Genomic DNA, 5860 nt, shown 5'->3' with positions numbered 1-5860 from the left:
CCTCTCCCTCTCACGGCGTGGAGCGCCTCTCTTCTCTTCCTCTTCTCGTCTGTGCCCTAGCCATCTTCTCGGCTGAGCCTTCTCCACCCGACGGCGCCACCCTGCAGTACATCGCCGAGCCCTAGCGCCGACCACCGCTGAGCTCTCTGCCGATCACCGATCTCCCTTCTTCTCTCTGTGCTGCCAGAGCCGACCGCCATAGCCGACACCGCACGAAGCAATGCCGACCCAGCGTCAATCGCCTCTGTGCCCTAGCATCTCCGTCGACGCCGAGCAGCGCCGGCCTTCCCTCCTCTTCCTCCCGACCCCTCTCCTTCTCCCGACGCCGAGCAGTGCCGAGCCTAGCCTCCCCGCAGTCCCCAGCGTCGACCACCGCAGTGCCGTGACCCTTTCCCTCTTTGGAGCTGTGCACCGACGCCGACCCACTTTCTCCGGCCACCAGGTCCGACCCTCAGGCACCTCCGACTCCACTGATCACCAGGTGTTGTCGCGCAACCGATGGGCCTAGTAGTGCCCTAGTTCTCACCGCCGTAGCCACCTAGCCTCTGTGCTACTTGCTGCCACAGAAGAGGTAATGCTTTCGGATTTGGGTGCTTAGTTTGGATAGGGAGGTTTGCTAATTAGGATTTCTTTGTCCAGCAGGGAGGTTCTTGGTTGTGGTTTGAGGTAAGGGAATATAGGTTGAAGTTAAATTGTAGTGGTGTATTGATATTTTGGTTGAGCCTCAATTTTTCATGTGATCCGGGCAGTGTGGAGGGTTTCCAGCAACAGTTACTTCGTCCAGCAGTAACTTTCCTTGCCTGTGGTGTAACAGGAGTAGCTGAGAAGTAAGGTAAGGTGTAGAGCATTTGATATATGCTTTAGGTCATGATTTTGATTCAATTATTTTAGATGGATGATCATGTGTAGATTAATTCTTGTGAGAAGAATGATGGTCATATGATTAGGGTTTTGCCCTAATTTAGGATTAGAGATTTTATTTAGCTATTTGGAAGAGTTGTAGCTAAATAAAATATATTTCTATTTGTGACATAGGACTTTGACGCGAGACAAGTATCTCAACGTCGAATTTGGACCGTTTTGGACATTTTTCATTGGAGGTGGGTACTTTTGACTTTATGTCTTTGATATGCATAGTAGTGAATTTAACAAATAGTAATAATTATGTTTCTTATTTGCTTCGGTTAGTCACTACCCGATACCTGTTACATGCTTGGTTGATTGCTTATTTTGCATCTCATGTTATTACTTACCTGGTTATATGTGCTTATAGGGGTAGTGATATAACCATACTTCACCATGTTCAGGACCTAGGTGTGATATCTTATCTGATCTGTGTACCCTTGATATGTTTTATTGACTATGGTGCACATCATATATGTATGTTGATTGGTTCAGTATATTGTCATGCTTAGTGTCATGCACCATGCGCATGATTGCATGTTGTGCGATTGTCGGCTTCATTATTGTTGAGCACATCGCCAGTTACATATATCTGCACACACGACCACTCGTGGGTTAGTGGTATATTCAGACAGGGTGTGTTGCAGCAGTTGCTCTGTCAAGGGCTCCGTTGGTCCACTCATGGGTTAGTGTGATGCAGCGTTGTAGCAGGACAGGGATCCCTCCCCGTCACCATGTACCGGGAGATGAGAGCATTGAGCTCCCCCATTTATGATTTGGGGTAGGAGGATAGGTGTACTCCGACAGCATCCCATTCACTCGATCACTTATCAGGAGTAGTGATGACAGAGTGCACGGTTGTCACAGCCCTACCCACTCGGTCTCACTATCGTGTGTGAGACGGCTGATTGGAGAGTAGGGGTGACCAGGACATGTCATGGGCATCATATGCATGATGCATTTATTGGTTGTGTTTATGTTTGCTGCATTTTATTTGCTGCATTTGGATGGATGCGTATGCTTGACATGCATACAGGATATTGGTACTTCTTGGTCTGACGACTTTATGATATTTATACCGGGTCCTAGTTAGTACAGTTATGCTCCTGTTTATCTCAGTTTGCATTTATCCTTGTTATGTCAGGAGACTGTACGCATGATTAGTGCTAGATGTTATTTCCTTACTATATATATCAGTTGTACCTGCTGAGTGTTGGACTCACACCCTCCTCCGTTGCTATTTCAGGTTGATGCTGTCAAGAGAGAGTTCCAGTTGCTAGTCCCCTGCAGCCCACGAGGATCTTTATTTATCTTTTGGCTTTATGTACTAGACTATGTTTGGACTTGTTTTGTTTTGATACTTGGAGCTTGTATGGATTGTACTTGTCGATGGGTTTTTAATTGAATTTATTTTACTACATGCCTGCCTAGACGGCAGAAGAGGTAAGTTGATTTGATCGTCGAATTTGTGTTTTATGAGTGTAGTGGAGTAGTATATCGGTTTTGAGCTTTATGGGTGTAGTTGAGTAAGGTGGATTTTGAGTCTTATTATCATTGCTTATTAAACTGCGTGGATGTCTATGTGTTGTGGTTTGTTTATTATTGTTATTTATTCCAGCCGCATGTGGCTGAGGTATATCGTGATGTATTAAAGTTTCAGATTGTCTGTCGTACAGGGGAGATGTTGCCGAAATTTCTTCGGACAGGGACTCCTCCGGGACGTGACAGTTTAAAGTCTCCAGTTCCTCCCATGAAGACCCGTCCGAGTTACTTCATGAGATTTCCCGATCGACTATGTTCTGTGATAGTTTAAAGTCTCCGGTTCCTCCCATGAAGACCCGTCCGAGTTACTTCATGAGATCTCCTGATTGACTATGTTTTGTGATAGTTTAAAGTCTCCGGTTCCTCCCATGAAGACCCGTGTGAGTTACTTCATGAGATTTCCCGATCGACTATGTTCTGTGATAGTTTAAAGTCTCCGGTTCCTCCCATGAAGACCTGTCTGAGTTACTTCATGAGATTTCCTAATCGACTATGTTCTGTGATAGTTTAAAGTTTCCGGTTCCTCCCATGAAGACCCGTCCGAGTTACTTCATGAGATCTCCCGATCGACTATGTTCTGTGATAGTTTAAAGTCTCCGGTTCCTCCCATGAAGACCCGTCCGAGTTACTTCATGAGATTTCCCGATCGGCTATGTTATTATGCCAAATTATGATGTTTGTACTGACCTTGCGATGGTTTTTAAAATTTCTGGGTTTTTCTTAGGGGAGCTGAATAGGTCTTTAGGATTCCCCACTGTTGATCGCTCGAAATAGATTATGAAAGTTCTGCCAATACTTGTCAATCTGTATGAACCATATTTATTTCTGTGGCGGTATTTGTCTTGCATTGCATTTATTGAAAGAAATGGAGTATATAAACTGTAAGCATACTTGTCTTCAGCTCACCGGGAACTTACTTCTGATAATTATGATTTGTTCCTTCAGACGTATTCTTGAATGGCATAATCTTGTCAGGTCGGGTAAGGTTGTAAATGATTTGCACTCCAGGACGTTCCAGAATTCTTCCTTCAGTATCTTGGAGATAATATAAACCTAATGCGAGCTTTTCCACCACTTTGTAGGGTCCTCCCCATTGTGGTGCCAACTTACTGACATCCCCGACAGGTTTAATACGCTTCCATACTAAATCTCCTACTTGGAAAAATCTGGGGATGACTCTTTTGTTATAATTTTACCTCATTCGTTATAATTTTGCCTCATTCGTTGTCGGTATGCTACGAGACGAGTAGCAGCTTTATCTCTAATTTCCTCTATCAAGTCTAGCTCCATGAGTCATCGACCCTCATTGTCCGCATCATATAATTGCCTTCTGTCAGATTCTACTCCCACCTCAATGGGAATTATTGCTTCTCCCCCATAAACTAATTGAAAGGGAGTGATTCCGGTACCTTCTCGAGGTGTAGTACGGTATGCCCAAAGAACGCTGGGTAATTCATCTACCCAGCTACCTCCGACATGATCCAGTTTGGTTTTTAAACCCCTTATAATTTCTCTATTGGTTACTTCCGCTTGACCATTACTTTGCGGATAAGCCACAGAGGTGAAGGCCTGAATAATACCATAACTTTTGCACCAATCTAAGATTCTATCCCCTTGAAATTATCTTCCATTATCAGAGACTAATTTATGAGGAATGTCAAATCTGCATATGATATTTTTCCACAGAAATTTAATAACTGCATCTTCGGTAATCCGGGCAAGTGGTTCTGCTTCTACCCATTTGGAAAAATAATCCACTGCTACCAATAAAAATCTTCTTTGTACAGCTGCCATGGGAAATGGGTCTACTATGTCCATGCCCCATTGATCGAAGGGACATGAGACTATAGAGGTTCTCAACAACTGTGTAGGATGATGCGGAATATTTTGATGTTTCTGGCAAGACATACAAGTTCTTACCAACTTGTTGGCATCCTCGTGTAGAGTAGGCCAAAAATATCCTGCTAATAAGATTTTACGGGCCAAGGATCTCCCTCCTATATGACTACCACATGAACCTTGATGAACTTCCTGTAAAATAAATTGTATATCTTCTGTGTCGATACACTTGAGCAAAGGTCTAGAAAAAGCTCTTTTATATAACTGTTCTCCTACCATAGTGTACTGAGCAGCTCTCTTCTTAAATACCCTTGCTTGTTCTGTATTACTTTGAAGAACACCTTGCTGTAGATACAATATGATTTGAGCCCTCCAGTCACCTTGAATTTCTGCGTCAACTTGTCTTTCGATACAGGATATTAACAGGGTTTGTTCTACTGGCCGATCTAGACTCTATGGTACTATAGCAGAGGCCAGCTTAGCCAATTCATCTGCTACCTGATTCTCAGATCGAGAAACCTTTTATATATTTACTTCTTGAAATTGGGACTTCAACTTATCAAATGCCTCAACATATAACTTGAGTCTGTCATTATTAATTTCAAAATTACCTGATAGTTTTTGGGCTGCTAATTGAGAATCAGAATAGATGAGGACTCGAGCTACCCCTATATGCCGAGCGGCTTGCAATCCAGCTATCAAGGCTTCATATTCTGCCTCATTGTTAGTAGCTCTGTAATTCAATCTGATAGAGAGTTGGAGTCTATCTTCCCTTGGAGATATAAGAAGAACACTAATTCTGCTACCTTGTCTAGTTGAGGAGTCATCTACATAAACTTTCCAGATGTTTTCTTCCTCAGGGCCTTGAACTTCTATAATAAAATCTGCCAGAGCTTGTGCCTTAATGGCCGAGCGAGGTTGATATTGTATGTCATATTCACCAAGTTCAGTTATCCATTTGATCAATCGACTTGATGCCTATGGGTTGAGTAACACCCATCCGAGAGTACTGTTGGTTTATACAACAATTTCATGTGCTAAGAAATATGGGCGCAACCTCCGAGCAGTCAATATTAATGCATAAGTCAATTTTTCTAGTGTAGTATATCTACACTCAACTCCTTTTAATAAATGGCTAGAGAAATATACAGGTTGTTGTTCCTTTCCTTCTTGTCTAACTAATACAGAGCCTATAGCGTTTTCATTAGCCGACAAATATACCTAGAGGGTCTCTCCTACTATAGGCTTAGCTAATACAGGAAGAGTAGACAAGTAATCTTTTAACTCTTGGAATGCCTTATCACATTCCTCGTTCCACTAAAATTTGTTTACCTTCCTGAGTATTTTAAAGAAATGGAAGCTACGATCGGCTGACCTGGAAATGAACCTAGACAAGGCTGTAATCTGGCCAGTCAGTTTTTGAGCTTCTCTCATGTTGCGCGGAGGCTCCATGTTTTAAAGTGCCTTGACTTTGCTCGGGTTGGCCTCTATTCTTTGCTCGGATACCATATACCCCAGGAATTTTCCCCCTTTCGCTCCGAATAAACATTTGCTCGGATTTAACTTGAGCCCATAT

At 43.0% G+C, this 5860-nt stretch overlaps 1 long non-coding RNA gene across 1 annotated transcript; it reads left to right on the top strand.

Moving 5' to 3' along the window:
- Positions 1 to 540: 540 nt before the first annotated feature.
- Positions 541 to 817, top strand: LOC122052354. The gene is made up of 3 exons (XR_006131994.1): positions 541 to 571; positions 643 to 666; positions 750 to 817. It is a non-coding gene; the product is annotated as an uncharacterized LOC122052354 (long non-coding RNA).
- The last annotated feature ends 5043 nt before the right edge of the window (positions 818 to 5860 follow it).

Source organism: Zingiber officinale, chromosome 1B, assembly GCF_018446385.1.
Source record: "Zingiber officinale cultivar Zhangliang chromosome 1B, Zo_v1.1, whole genome shotgun sequence".
NCBI lineage: Eukaryota > Viridiplantae > Streptophyta > Magnoliopsida > Zingiberales > Zingiberaceae > Zingiber > Zingiber officinale.
This window is presented reverse-complemented; position numbering and strand designations above follow the sequence as displayed.